Source organism: Eriocheir sinensis, unplaced genomic scaffold (genome assembly GCF_024679095.1).
Source record: "Eriocheir sinensis breed Jianghai 21 unplaced genomic scaffold, ASM2467909v1 Scaffold450, whole genome shotgun sequence".
Lineage (NCBI taxonomy): Eukaryota > Metazoa > Arthropoda > Malacostraca > Decapoda > Varunidae > Eriocheir > Eriocheir sinensis.
In genome coordinates, this window is record NW_026111777.1 from 277,310 (window position 1) to 293,563 (window position 16,254).

The 16,254-nt window shown below is 43.6% G+C and overlaps 1 protein-coding gene across 1 annotated transcript in view; it reads left to right on the plus strand.

Annotated features, from left to right (window-relative positions):
* LOC126992366 (nephrin-like) overlaps positions 1-16,254 on the plus strand; it is a 266,294-nt gene that overhangs the window by 199,794 nt on the left and 50,246 nt on the right. The gene's annotated exons all lie outside the window — the stretch shown is intronic.

The following is a 16,254-nucleotide window of genomic DNA, read 5'->3' on the forward strand; positions in this document are numbered from 1 at the left end:
GCGACGGGAAAGATATGCCTTCAAATACCATTACTGATGATATCACATTGGCGAGAAGAAACAGGGAACGGAAGATAGAGGGAGAGAGAGGAGGGTAAGGGTAACATAAGCCCATCAGGAGAAGCAAAAGAGGGAGAAGAAAGGAAAACTGGAAGACGAGGCCAGCGTAAGTAGGGGAGTAAGTTAATGGAGAGAGAGGAGGTATAGATAGAATAAGTAAGGAAATAATAAGCAGATAGGTTATGTATAGATAGAATAAATAGGAATAGAGTAAGTAGGAAAAGTTTTAGCAGTAAAATATAATAAAATATAGGGATAGAGTAATCAGGGAGAGTAAGAAGACATCGGGGACGTATACCTTCCAGCGCCATTTCTCTCGTTGCCACACTTGAAGACGGAGGGCAAAGGAAGAGGGAGGACATGGGAGGAAGCAAGCAGCATAGGCCAGGCAGCGTGGCTTCCCCATACGACACTTGGGGACATAGTTCACGGCGGACGCCCCGAGAATGCCGAAAAAGTTTTAATCATCGACAAATTCCTAACTTGTCCCTTCTGCCCCATTCCCGTCTTCCTTCTACAGTAATTTCCTCCTCCTACCCTTCAGCCGTATCCTTTCTTCCTTCGTCTCATCGCAGCATCCTTCCTTTTTACTGCTCTAATGCTGGGATCACACATCCGCGATTTCGCTCTGCGACGGTTGGCGATTTTTAAAATTTCCGAAATCGGCATATACGTTCGACATCGTAGCGACGTCCCTGCGATTAATCGCAATAGTCGCGCGATAAAGTTCGCGCGACTTGCGGGTGCCGGCCCGTCGCGCGAACATTTTGAAATGTTTAAAAAGTTCGCAGAAAGTCTGCGATATTGGCCAAATCGCACGATTATTCGCACGGTTAAGCGAGAGACCATCGCAGTATGCGCTCGCATACCCTCGTTAAACGCAAGGGATCGCGGTGTATGCGCGCGTATATGCGAGCGACTTTGTACATACATCGTGCGTATGGCAGCGACGCTGCTTAGGAAAGCGAGATGGTAGCGAGCGAACGGGAGGGTGTGAAAAACCATTGGCGAGCGACCACTCGCTCGCACTCACTCTGTCCTGCCACACACCGCTACCCTGCCCCCGTGCAAAATAATAGCCTAGTAATCATTAATTTATAATAATAGCATATTATTCCTAATTGCTAAATAATAGCCTAGTTTTATGAATGGAAAATAATAGAATAGTTTTCCTAAATGCAAAATAATACCCTAGTGTTCATGAATCCAAAATAATAGAATAGTACGTATTCCTAACTGCTAAATAATAGCCTAGTATTCATGAATACAAAATAATAGAATAGTATTCCTAAATGCAAAATAATAGCCCGGTTTAACAAAATGCAACATTATAAGCTAGTGTACACAGTAAAATTATTAGCTAGAGTACACAGTAAAATTATAATGTATTTCTCTTGACTTCTTCATTAGCTTATTGGCAAGTTATTACAGATTGTAAAACTCTTTCCACTTACAATTTATTACATAAGTTGTAAATACGGTATAACATGCAGAAAAGCTTACACCATACGAATAAATTCCAATATTCCTCAAAACAACTAACTTCGTTCCCGAACTGCTGAATTAGAAGCAAGAAACAATAAAGCAATATCAGCAACAGCAAGGGAGGGTAGCACGGGCTACTACTTACTTGAAGCACTAGGTGTTCGTTACTAACCGACTATCAAATTTGAGTCGACACAAGCAACTGGCGTTGCCATATGGGTATTATTTTACCATATTGAAAACCTATAAGGTTGATCAGCCGAAATAATAACCTTAGCGTTAGAGCGTCGGGATATGCAGGGTGCCAAGATTAATTTCTGGTTAGTTAGTTAGTTAGTGTGTGTGTGTGTGTGTGTGTGTATATATATATATATATATATATATATATATATATATATATATATATATATATATATATATATATATATATATATATATATATATAGAATATGTGTGGTGTGTGGGGGATGGATGGTAGAGAGAGCGCGATAGTGTTGCCCGCCTATATGGGTCGTACAGCGACGCACCCTCGACTTTTGCTGGACCATGCGTGCAACGTCGAGCGTCGTCGAGCGGCTAGACGAGGGGCGGTCGCGCATAGTCGCCAGGCCCTGTATTCATCGCAACCCGTCGTAACGGGTTTTATTTTCAAAATTGGGCTCCTCTGCGTACAGTCGCGCGCATTCACGCACGATTCACCTCGACGCCCCCTCGTTTGTCGCCCTCGTGTGCGTATAGGCGAGCGACCCTCTCTCGCCTTGTTGCTGTGAGTTGAAACAGAGGCAAACTCGCAGAGACAATGGCGATGCTCCCACGATTTCGTGCATTTTCAAAATCGCCAACCGTCGCAGAGCGAAATCGCAAATGTGTGAACCCAGCATAATGCTGAGATCACACATCTGCGATTTCGCTCTGCGACGGTTGGCGATTTTGAAAATTTTCAAAATCGCCAACCGTCGCAGAGCGAAATCATAGATGTGTGAACCCAGCATAATGCAGGATCGCATCTGAATTTCGCTCTGCGACAATCTGAAAATGCACGAAATCGTGGGACCAACCGATTGCGAACGCGACATCGTGAAAATAAACCTTGCGACGGTTCGCTGAACGCAGGGCCTGGCGACTGCTGACCGCCCCGTCTAACAACTCAACGACGCTCGACGTCGCACATGGTCAGCGTCGAGGTCGAGGCGCCGCGACTTTCATAAATAAAAGGAGGCCTCAGCTTGATCGTATAGTGTCTTGGGGCTGAGTGACTGGGGGCTGAGTGGCTGGGGGGGTGAGTGTCTGTGGGCTGAGTGGCTGGGGGCTTTGTGGCTTTGGGCGGAAGGGTGTGCCTTGACCTCTTCGCCGCCTTGTTGGTGTCCTTCGGCATGGTGTAATGGCGGGTGAAGGGCAGGCACGCAGGCAGGCAGCGGGTAGCAGCAGGCGGGCAGGGTAGTGGCGTGTGGCAGGACGGTGTGAGTGCGAGCGTACTGACTGGTGGGTCGCTCGACTCGCTCGCCAACGGTTTTTCACACCCTCCCGTTCGTTCGCTGCCATCTCGCTTTCCGAAGCAGCGTCGCTGCCATTCGCACGATGTACAAAGTCGCTCGCATATACGTGCGCATACAACGCGACCCCTTGCGTTTGACGAGGGTATGCGAGCGCATACTGCGATGATCTCTCGCTTAACCGTGCGAATAATCGTGCGATTTGGCCAATATCGCAGACTTTCTGCGAACTTTTTTTGAACATTCCAAAATGTTCGCGCGGCGGGCCGATACCCGCAAGTCGCGCGAACTTTATCGCGCGACTATTGCGACTAATCGCAGGGACGTCGCTACGATGTCGAGCGTATATGCCGATTTCGGAAATCTAAAAAATCGCCAACCGTCGCAGAACGAAATCTTGGATGTGTGATCCCAGCATAATTCTGTTCCTCTTTCTACGGATCCTTCGTCCCTCTTGTCCCATTTTTCTCTCCCTCCCCTACAATAACATTATGCTTCCCCTCAGCCGTGTCTTTTCTTCTTTCCTCACGTCGCAACATCCTTCCCTTCCTACTGCTCCATTCCTGTTTCTTTCTTTTTTTTCTTTTTCTTTTTACGTGTACGCCTATAACGCCGGTAGGCTTTTCTTTGGGGGCCTGGATGGTAGTCGGCCCCAGCCCGTCATGGCGCAGGCAAGTGTTTATAGTGGCGCCATCTTCTCTTGGCTCATGCTGCCCCCTGGAACTCGTTCTTAATTCACTTGGACGGTTTCCTCTAGAGTCCGGGTTGATGGGTGGTCTTCAGGACAGCATGTGGGTAGTTTTAACCCTATAAGCTCCGACGTTTTCGAATTTTCGCGCTTGTAACACCTAGCATCGAACTCATTTATCTGAACAATGAGAACGCTCATGAACACTAAGTACTGGCACCGAATCAATAGTGTAAAACAATAATGAATAATGAGTGAAAAGAAGCTACTGGAAAGTAAAAGAAAAAGAGTATAAAAGAAAACGGAGGTAACTCTCTCTCCCCCTCCCTCCCTCCCTACCTCCGTCCCTCCCTCTGTCGCTCGGTACAGGCTTGTAGGAAGAATGGAGACATCTTCACTCGGCAAACAAATGTCGTACACACGCATCATGTATGTAGCTACCTCGCTGTTTGATTTTATAATTCAGGAAAAATCAGCACAAAATAGACAGCGATGGTGATAAGACATACGTACAAGTGTGTCTGAGAGAGAGAGAGAGAGAGAGAGAGAGAGAGAGAGAGAGAGAGAGAGAATTTCTGCCACTTGAGTAGGACACACTTACACACGGACACATCAATGGTGGAGAGCCTTTGAATTACTTTTTTATTATTATTTATTAGTAAGTTTCTGATACGTCAAGGGGGTGGAAATAGGTTGACCTGAAACAATTTTATCCATTGCTGGGGCGGCGCGGCGCGGCGGGGACAGCGAGAGCTTTTATACGGAGATAAGAATCACAAGTATTACACTAAAGACATTGCAAATACCCTTAGAAGAACGATTCGTTTCATCGTGATAATAAATAAATACCTAAATAACCAGAGCAGGAAAGACGGAGACTAAGAAACAATCAATCAGTCAACTTGCATTTCCATTTCTATATCCTCGTTTTGGCATTCAAGAAAAAAAAATCACCCCATCAGAATCGTACCAATAGTTTGTCTAGTTAACTAATCATATATCTTCATTTCTTTTTACCATTATGGGGAGAAAAAAAGCGGAAAGACACCCAGCTCTGAAACCGGAGTAGCTACTTAGTTTTCATTGTTTTCACTATTAGGCTACTTCCTCGACAACAGACAATCATTTAGAAGGTTTGAGGAAGCGGGGGGAAGAAGAAGGCCCAGTACTTCGTCTATCCTGTCTTTTCTTCGCCCCTCGAACGGTTCTTACTTCTTTTCCAGTATTTCTTTATCCTCGATGGTAGAGCAGAGGCAATTAGAATGTTCAAAAGGAAGTTAGTTGTCTATATTTTGCTTTGTCTTTATTTTCGTTCACATGGCTAAAAGTCAGGCTGAAATTTGTCCCTTGAAACGTTACCTCTTTTTCCTTATTTCCTTATTATTACTTCATGCTGCAGGAGAGAGAGCCCTCTCTTCCCCCATATCATGAGTATTCTTTTTTTCATTATTACTATTTCGCTTTCCTTTTCGTTCTGAATTAGCAAAATAATCCATATGTTTTACCTCCCTCCCTCCTTCCCCTGTCTCTCCCTCGCGCTTGTTTCCCTGTTTCCTGGGCTCCAGAAGAGGGGGTGGGGAAGGATAGAAACGAGGTAAAAAGGAAGAAAGGGAGGGAAGGAGAAAAGGAAGGAAGTGAAAGATAATGTGGTGTGTGTGTGTGTGTGCTCGTAAACTATGCAGGTATATTTATACACGTTAATTTATCTATCATAGTTAGCCATTTACACATGTGAACAGATGTAGCTATGTGTTTTGACACACACACACACACACACACACATATATATATATATATATATATATATATATATATATATATATATATATATATATATATATATATATATATATATTCATTTATTTATTTATTTATTGAGAGAGAGAGAGAGAGAGAGAGAGAGAGAGGCTGTTTGACCGTTTGAACCATGCATGGTTTGAACTAGCTCCTCTCTCTCCTCCATCTCTCATAGTTTTTTTTTTTCATTATTTCGCTAAATTTCGCTTTCCTATTCGTCCTGATTTCCCAAAATAATATATCTCTCTCTCTCTCTCTCTCTCTCTCTCTCTCTCTCTCTCTCTCTCTCTCTCTCTCTCTCTCTCTCTCTCTGTCACTGCATCCAGGTCCCCCCCAAAATAAACCATAGGATGCCAGTGATTTATATAGAGTGAAAATTAGTGGTTGTTTGCTGATAAGAGTATATTTGCTTATATTGAAAGAAACTGAATATGAATGATATGAATATTTTTCAGCAAGTGACACTGGCACTGATATTATTTTGGGTATTATCCGTTCACAGACGGTGGTATCATGGTTTGCTAACCACTCATTATTGCCTGATTAATAGAGAGAGAGAGAGAGAGAGAGAGATACGTACATTGGAAAAACATATGCCAGAAGCAAGGCCAAGAGAATATATCTCTTCTGTTGGCCGTGGCCAGAAGATAACTATTGTTCTACAGTTGCTACTTGTGCACTACGCGTGATAGAGGATAGATCAGAACACCGCTCCTCCCCACCCACCTCTCCCAGTTAATAGAAGGAAATAGAAGAGAACATAATGTGCCCTACATATCAAAACTAGGAACTCCTACGGAATGTTGGTCCCGCCTGGCTCGTGGCAGTATGTTGCGAGACAATCATCGTGTGTGTGTGTGTGTGTGTGTGTGTGTGTGTGTTAGGGGTTGGATCACTTTTACGTCGCGAGACAAGTATCGTGTGTGTGTGTGTGTGTTTGTGTGTTAGTCAGGAGTTGGATCACTTTTACGTCGCGAGACGAGTATCGTGTGTGTGTGTGTGTGTGTGTGTGTGTGTGTTAGTCAGGAGTTGGATCACTTTTACGTCGCGAGACGAGTATCGTGTGTGTGTGTGTGTGTGTGTGTGTGTTACTCAGGTGTTGGATCACTTTTACGTCGCGAGACGAGTATCGTGTGTGTGTGTGTGTGTGTGTGTGTGTGTGTGTTAGTCAGGAGTTGGATCACTTTTACGTCGCGAGACGAGTATCGTGTGTGTGTGTATGTTAGTCAGGAGTTGGATCACTCTTACGTCGCGATACGAGTATCGTGTGTGTGTGTGTGTGTGTGTGTGTGTGTGTTAGTCAGGAGTTCGATCACTTTTACGTCGCAAGACGAGTATAATAATAATAATAATAATAATAAACGGTTTATTTCATGAAGTACCAGGCAGCCCTAGAGCTGAAAATATACATCAATGGAAGATGAAATGAAATGAATGAGACAAATGAACAAAGTAGTATGATCGAAAATAAAAAGGAAAATAGAAATAACAATAATAGCAATAATCATAGTAAAGATAATAATAATAATCACGATAATAATAATGATAATAATAGTAATCATAATAATAATAATAATAATCATAATAACAACAACAATAAGTCCTAATGAAAAATATTTACAAAACATACAAATTGTGCTGCTCTTAGTTTGCATTGTTGATATATTTGACCATCACGGGCACTGCGCTGTTCTTGTAGCGGTCAGTCCGTGCCCGTATCAGCAATAATGTTGTGGTGTCGCACTGATTGCTGAGGGCGGTTCACTGCGGGTGGGAGGATGTGTCTGTGTCTGGGCTGGTTGAGAAGCTTGGTTGCGAACCGGTGTAGTAGGGTCTCGTGACGGTGTTGTAGGCTGGTGAGATGGAGGGAGTCGAGGGCGTCCTGATAGCTGGTGTAGTGAGGGCCCAGGATGATTTTGCAGGCTCGCTTCTGGACGCGTTCAAGTTGGCGGCGCTGCGTGATGTTGATGGAGGAAGACCACGCTGGGGACGCGTATGTCAGTTTGGGGAGGATGAACGAGGAGTACACGCTCGCCAGCGCACACTCAGGGGCCCCAGCGTTTTGAGTCTCCTCAGCAGATACAGGTGATAGGGGGCAGATCTGGTGCGCTGGGAGACGTGCTCCTTCCATGTGAGGTTGTTGTCCAGGGGGACTCCCAGTAGGTTTGCTGCGGTACCTACCCGGAGGAGTGTCGTTGATGGACACCACAGGGGGGCAACAGGGGCAGAGGAGGTGTTGATGTGTGGGAGTGTAGTTTTGGTGTCGTTGATGGTGACCATGTTTTGTGTTGTCCATGTGTGTAGGTTGTGTAGTGTTTCCTGGAGGTGGGAATAATCTGGGTTGCTGTTGTCAACTGTTACTCCCACTGTGGTGTCGTCCACGTACTTCCAGCGGTGGGGTGTGTGGGTCAGGGCGTCATTAATTAGGATAAGGAAGCACAAAGGGCCCATTTTGGACCCCTGAGGTACCCCGCAAGTAAGGTGTAGAGGAGGGGAGGCCACTCCCTGAAATCTCACCACCTGTTTACGCTGGTGCAGGAAATCAGCCAGCCAGGAGACCAGGTTAGGGTGAAGCCCTAGGTTTATTGCTTTGTTGATGACTGTGGTGTGGTGAACTAGGTCAAAAGCCTTTCGGAAATCAATAAAAGCGAGAGAAACTGATGTTTTGCGTTTTTCAAGATTTCTGTAGGCAAAGTCCAGGAGATTAATTAGGCAGTGTGTGGTGGAGGTTGACTTGATATTGCCGTACTGTTGTGGGTCTATGAGGGGAGCAAGATGACTTGTGTTATATCCCGTGTGTGTGTGTGTGTGTGTGTGCCAGGACGGCTCGCTTGACCAGCGTGGTAACACTGCTGTAAGAAATGCATATCTGGCAACTTTGCCGGCGAGCCAGGCGGGACGAGAGAGAGAGAGAGAGAGAGAGAGAGAGAGAGAGTTATTCATGAACACAGCAGAAAACATTAGATGCCTAAGGTACACCCAAACATTCCTTGATTAATTCAATGAGACGATGAAGAAGTTTGTCGGATCCTTCAGCATTTAAATGAACTCCATCGTTCCCCAAGTCCTCATTTTCCATGCCCATGCCATGGAAACGGGATTTAGAGTCCGGCAACCTCCCGAGACACCTGTTGACTGCATTTTTTACCGTCTTGTACCTGCTTGGTGTTATATCCCGTGGCTGTAGGCGGGGTTCAATGCTTATGATATGGCACGCACCTCCAGTGAGTTCTTAAACCTTTAAGGCAAGCTCTGCAATTTTTCGTCCAAGCTCACTGGGTTTTGTATTCTCATTAATATCATTCCCGCCTAACAGCAAGAGCGTGAACTCAGGTTGGTAGTCAATAAATTCTTGCCAGACAGGGCGCTGCATGATGTTACTGACCTTAGCTCCAGGTGAACCCTACTTAGAAACCTCGAACCATGGCATCTTCATCGGTGACCCAAACCTAAGCCTAGAAACGTAGCTATGTCCCAAGATGGCTACCTTTATCACCTTCCTGCAACTCAAGTCATTTGTGCTGGTGCTGCCCTCCATGACTCCCGACAATAAAAAAAAATAAAAAACTAATCAGCAGATAGAATTCGGGGTGCCCCGCCAAAACTCTATCTGCCGAAACTCTTTCTAATAATATCTGCTAATAAACACAAGAACTATAGCTAACGGTGCGCAACACAAAATAATGATGTCGCCAGGCTCGGACTGTAGACTTGCTGGTTTTTTTTCTGCTGGGTCACTCAACCGCTCAGCGCACTGCCAAACAAAATAGAAAATAAAAAAAACGTGACTGTCAACAAATTACCTTTTACCTGGTAAATCTCATTAGTCCGTTATATATATATATATATTATATATATATATATATATATATATATATATATATATATATATATATATATATATATATATATATATATATATATATATTATGGTTTCAAATTATCATAACAATTACAACATAAATGCTTTAGATGCTGATCGCAAGCGACATGATTACAAATTCCACACAGTATTCTGCTCCTTTTTACTTTAGATATATTATTTTTGTAACCTGGCCCCTGGATCGATTCTAGACATGCTGTACATCTCGCTCGCTTTTCTGCTCTGACGGGATGCCCTTCAGGGACAGCATCCAGTTCAGGTTCAGAGTCATCTAGCAGCAATTTGATCTTAGCTAACGTACTCTGTTGTAAACCAGGAGTCTCCTTCCGTCTCCGTATTTGTGGAATACATAGTGACATCACCAGCTCCCAGCCATAATTAAATGAATTTATGCTCCTGGGGTCCTTATTTGTATTCTTACCAAATATTGTTTGAGAATTCACTCTAGCAGTATCTAAAATATATGAAAATGCATTGACTGTCCATTTTCTGGACTTGGTGTTGACTGTGTGAAAATTGATTCTCTGGTCAACAATATCAGTGCCTCCTTTAGTAAAGTCATACAGTTTATATATTGCTGGTTTCTTTTGATTGTCATCTTTAGTGACGCCTAACAAAGGGGGCAGCGTACTCAGAACCAAAACGTTACGCAAGCCCTTGCTTTTGGTTTGCTTCACATAGAAATTAAGGTACATTTTTCCTTGACTCTTTTCCTTGTACACTTCATAAGATTTATCTTGTCTTGCATTGACTTCCTTTACCTGTGGTGGTATTCCTTTTCTATACTGATCTAGTGTGCCCACAGCAGTGATGTCTTTCGTCAACAGCCAATCGAATAGCTCTAAGCTAGTGTATAGCCTGTCCAGACTAATGGTCTTGCCACACAAGTCGACACTGCTACTCAACTGGTTCACTAGTGCTTTAACTGTTGGCAGAAAACCACGTATGTAATAGGGGCTGGGCTCTTCTTTGGGTTTGCCAGAATAGACAATTGTTCTAAATGTGAACGGATACCTTACAGCATTGATAGACTTATATAATAGGCCATATCGGACAGCCTTGCTCCTGTTGTATTGCTTGAAACCTATTTGAGTTCTGCATCCATATAAAGTTTCATCAATGGTCAAGTAGTCGTCTGGTTGTAGGACTGAACTACAGCGCGCATTGAATGTCTCAAAGAGTTCTCTCACTGCTGCGAACCTGTCATGTACCCATCTTTGAGGTCGAGTGGCGAGATCATCAAATGTTATGTGAGCATGAAGAAAAGCAAATCTGTGGTATGACATGACAGCTCCAAAAATTGGGTAACCTACTTTTTCCTTGAAAATAAGTTTTTGGCCATGTGTGTTTTGTCCTAACAAACCTCTTGCATATACGTAACAAGCCCAGAAAACCTCTCATCTCTACAGAATCTGTTGTTCTAATGTATTCTGTGTCTTTCTTTGCTGTTTCTCTCTCTGATGCTTGGTCAATTATCATTTGAATTTTAACATTAGTGTTCCGCACTATTTCATCAATAATATGATCTGTAATAAACAATTTCCATGCTTTTATAGCTGTGTCAGCCTCAGTTGCCTCTCCTAGTAAACTTCCTGCACGTATCAAATTACTTTCAATCTCATTGTTAGTCCATTGGTTTTGCCAGGTTACTTGTTTCCCAGGCTGTGAGCCCCTAGGCTTCTGTAAGAAAACTGTATACTTTTTGGTTTCGTGAGAAAGGTGAAACTCATCATAGTTATTTACATTGAGGCAGCTATCTAAAGAGTTTACTAACCTGTCCCTTACTAACTGTTTCCTATGTCTGTTAGGAATCCATTCATCTGCCTCTGCAGCATCATCCTGATATTCAAATTCGCTTCCTTCTGCTTCACCCTCTGATAATGGATCAGGAAACACTTCAATATCTTGTAAGGAATCACCGATAACATCAGCTACAAAATTTTCCTGTGGCTCCGTAAATTCGTACTCACTTTGTGCCATGCTGTTGCTATACTCCTTGTGAGTCAACTTACGTCACGAACAGACCTTGGTAGCAGGTAAAGAAGTACGTGACGATGTCGTGAAGTCAGTGGGGCGTAGTGTGGGGACGGGCTGGAGGCCTGAGGCAAGCTGACGTGAGTGACGTCTGACAGACTCAGCGTCCCAGCAGCGTGTCACCACCACAGAGTTACCGTCACTCAAGGACGTATGTTTTTTTATTTATTAGCTATATATAAGAATTGTCTGGCCAAAGTAAAATAAATAAACAAATGTTATAATGTACGATACACAGTTATCACCTCATGGTAATGTCAAAATAAGTATTGTATGTACCATAATTCATCATTCAAAACGTAGCCGCCGCCGGCCCTAGACTCGCGCCCGTTGACACACGCCGACACGCACGCACGAACGCACCTCCCCATGTATTACTAGGGTTGGGATGGCATGTTCCTCCCTTCTCTATTGTTGTTTACTTGCAACAATAAACTATCAATCAATCATCAATCAAGCTTGTGTCGCCGGCCGCTTGACAAGTCTAGGGGTGGGCAGGTACCGGTACCAGTACCGGTACTAACGGTACCAGCTAAACGGTACGGTACCGGTACCAGATTGCTCGGGGACCGGTACCAGTTGCTCGGATTTATTTATTGGATTTATTGATAATTCTTCATGTCCGATTTTTTTTTTAGGTTGCTGCTAAATATTGTTATTGTTATTAGACAATGATCAAGTACATTCATAATAACTATACATGCTATTTTTTTATCGATAAAATAAATATTCGCTTCATTCAGAGAGAGAGATCACACACTGGTGGATATCTCGGTGATAAATAACAATATTTATCAATAAATAAATCAAATAATAAAATAATGGAAAGGGAAAGCAGGACAAAATGGTGAGAACTTGGGGAGACGGTCAGCGGGGCAGTGACAGCGTCTACACACAGGGCCCATACCACATGGAGGCGGGCGAGCGCCGAGCGTCACTAAGATCCAAACGGTACCGGTACTAGCGGCAATGCGCAGTGCCGAGTGATCATTAAGCTTCCCGGAACCCAAGTGATCATGAGGCTTCGCGGTACCAGTACCGATACCAGCTACCGGTACCAGGTACCGCGATGCCTCATGATCACTTGGGTTCCGGGAAGCTTAATGATCACTCGGCACTGCGCATTGGCGCTAGTACCGGTACCGTTTGGATCTTAGTGACGCTCGGCGCTCGCCCGCCTCCATGTGGTATGGGCCCTGTGTGTAGACGCTGAGTTACCGCTGCTGACCGTCTCCCAAGTTTTTGTCTTGCTTTCCGTTTCCATCACAGCTCCCGTTTCCATTATTTTATTATTTGATTTATTTATTGGAGTTACTGGATAATTCTTGATGTCCGATTCTTTTTCTTTTTTAGGTTGCTAATAAATATTGTTATTGTTATTAGACTATGATCGAGTACCCACTACCCATATCACCGAGATATCCACTTACTAAGTGGTGATCTCTCTCTCTCTCTCTCTCTCTCTCTCTCTAAAAGTTAACGAGTCATACGAATTTAACAGTGGCAAGTAAAAAGAAAACGAAGTCTTGGGTTAAAAGTTAGTGAGGCCCACGAGTCTTTAGAAAACGCTAATATATATTGTTATTGTTATTAGACTATGATCGAGTACATCAATAATAACTATACATGCTATTTTTTTTTTCGAAAAAATAAATATTCACTTCATTCAGAGAGAGAGAGAGAGAGAGAGAGAGAGAGAGATTTGCATAGATTTACATAGAAAATCAGACCACACAGACCCCATGGTCCAGACTAGGTGGTCTGTCCTTAAACCTAAGTGATTTTACATTAATCAGAAGGCTCCTAAACGTTGCATTTCTACTCTAGTTGATATTAAGTTGAAGGAGAGAGAGTTTTCTTTACAGGAAATTTATTTGGGAATTTCATCAGAAGTCATTAAGACAAGAAAACCTCCTTCGGGTACCGGTACCGGTACCGGTACTGGTACTAACGGTACTTGAGTTTTCGGTACCGGTACTACCGGTACTCAAATTAACGGTACTTGCCCATCCCTATTGACAACACACACGCTAGAACTAATGCCATCTAGAGGGCCTTGCTTAGAACACACCTAGAATCCACGCTGCCAACGACAGATATATAGCCTATAGGCTTCCTTCATTATACTTACCACAGCCAGTTTGTTTGTTGGTCTATTTAGTGTGTCAGCTAAAGCTTTATTAACAAATAAATGCAAAACATGCAGTATACAACACAGGTATATATACTTGTAACAGTAATAGTATCGTCGTATCGTATAGGTTATTGTACATCAGACCGGCGGGCAGCCGTTTGAACGCTTCCCATAATGTATCGATTGTGTTTCAAAATGATTGGCGTCGGTTTCTCGAAATAATCGTGTGTAGCAAAATAACGAGGATTCATATGGTTCTTATTGATATCACACGTTAATCTAGGGTATTTTTTGCGTTTCTCTGTAGGACTGTTTTTCTTCTACACTTGATAATAAAAAAAAAAATGTATCGTTTTGATAAAGTCCCTGAGGGGTGGCCAGATATGGCCACCCCCGTAACTTGTAGGGTTAAGCCACTCGGCGGTGACTGAAAAATTCAAGGTGGTAGCGTGGGGATTCAAACCCGCGTCGTCCATCACGCGGTGAATGTGGGCCCAGCACGCTACCACTCAGCCACCGCTTACCCTCTTGTCCCATTCCTCTCTCTCTCTCCTCCATACATTTCCTCTTTTCCACCTGCCCCATTCCCCCCCCCCCCTCCTTGCATACTGTTTTACCCTCCACCCCACTCTCTCTCTCTCTCTCTCTCTCTCTCTCTCTCTCTCTCTCTCTCTCTCTCTCTCTTCAGCGACAGTTTCATTTTCTTTATTTCTCAATTTCAGCATGCTCCTTTTGCTTCTCTACCTTCTGTCTCTTTCTGCATTTTCTGCATCTTTCGTGTCCTCCCCTCCTCATTTTATCGATCTCCAGTCAAATGTCAGGTTGTGTGTTTTCAGCCTCGTTGCTGCTGACATTTATAAGGAAAAAAGGGGAACTGTTAGGCCGTGGAGAGATATAATTATTTTGTCATCGTTTTTGTTTCTTTTTTTCTGGTTATCCGTCTTTCTGTCTGTCCATCTCTCTCTCTCTCTCTCTCTCTCTGCCAGTCACAGGTGAGCTACGGTTACCCAGGCAGCGTGACAGAGTCGTGTTTTGATTAATTTTTGGAACACGTCACCTGCCGGAGAGAGGAATGTTGGGTCTGTTATTTACACGTGACGCGACATTCACTGTAACATCGCCGGCAGCCTGACCCGGTCTCTGGCCCTCCCTTCCTACCCCTGCCTCGCCCTTGGTGGCACGCCCTCCTGCCCTCCTTTCTTTCCCTGCCTCGCCCATCATCCCCGACATCCTGCCTTCTTCCTGCTTTACAACACTTCTTTGCTCACATTATTTTTACCTGTTTTATTCTCCCTTGCCCTTACTTTCAATTCCTGTCTCACCTCTCCGACACGCTGCCTTTTTTTCTGTCCACAGCATTACAATAATAACTTATCCGTTATGCATTTTTCCATATACTTTCCCTTTTCTTTTACAGCACACTATTATCTTTCCTCATGTATATTTTTCTTCTGTACTCCCGTCTGCTCTCACCTTTCCAAAGCTTCCTCAATTACCTTCTCTTTTTCTTTACATCTTCTTTCCTTCCATTATGCGTGTGTTCTTAGTTTTTTTTCTTCTCCTCCTGCTTCTTGTGTCCCTTTTTTCCTCTTTCCTCTCACCTTTACATTTTCTGTTTAGGTACGTTTCCTCTTCTTTTTCTTCCTGCTTTCCATTTCTAAGTTTCCACGATTGTTCCTTTTGTCTATTTTGTTGTCTTTTTGCAGACCAAACTGTTCACCCGCACTAAGTCCTCCATTATCTTCATGATTCGTCCTATTCTTCAATCCATCTTCATTAACTTCTGCAACATTCGCGGTCTACGTTCTAATTTCCATTCTGTGGAGCACCACCTCCTCTAAACTTCACCTTCTCTTCCTCACCGAAACACAGGTCTCGGGGGCTACTGACAGCAATCTCTACTCTGTTCCCTCCTAATATCTCTATCCTAAACTCCAATCCAAAGCTGGATGTTGCGTCTACGTAAGCAACGATATCACTTGCTCTCGTGCCCACAACCATGACTCTTCTGAATTTTCCACCATCTGGCTAAGACTTCATTGTCACTCTATTACTAAATACATCTGTGTTGTTTATCTCTCACCTAACTCTACTAACTATGTAAAATTCCTTGACTACTTGAACTCTTAAATGGAGCACATCTTGACCCACTTTCCTTTCGCTGAAATCTCCATCTTAGGAGATTTCAATCTTCACCACCAGCTTTGGCTTTCATCCTCTTTCACTGACCAACCTGGTGAACAAGTCTACAACTTTACTATCCTTAATGATCTAGAGCAGTTATTTCAGCACCCTACACGTATTCCCGACCGTCTTGGAGACAGGCCCAATATACAAGACCTCTTCCTTACCTCTAACCCTTCTGTTTACTCTGTTAAACTGTTTTCTACGTTGGGATCCTCCGATCACAACCTTATTTCTGTATCCTATCCTATCGCTCCTGTACAGCCTCTGGACCCACTCAAGGGGCGATGCTTCTGTGTGGGGTTCTTGAAAGGTCTGGAGTTCCGAAAATCCCGTAAATTCTCAGCAATAAAAAATATAAAATAAAATATCTGAAAATTGAGTTCTCAGATTCACAGCCCCTTCTAGTCACTTGTGATCTGGAGTCCTGGAGTCTTCCTTCAGTCCTCTCTCGTACCTCTCTGCTACACGCCACCTCTCATACCTTACCTCCAAG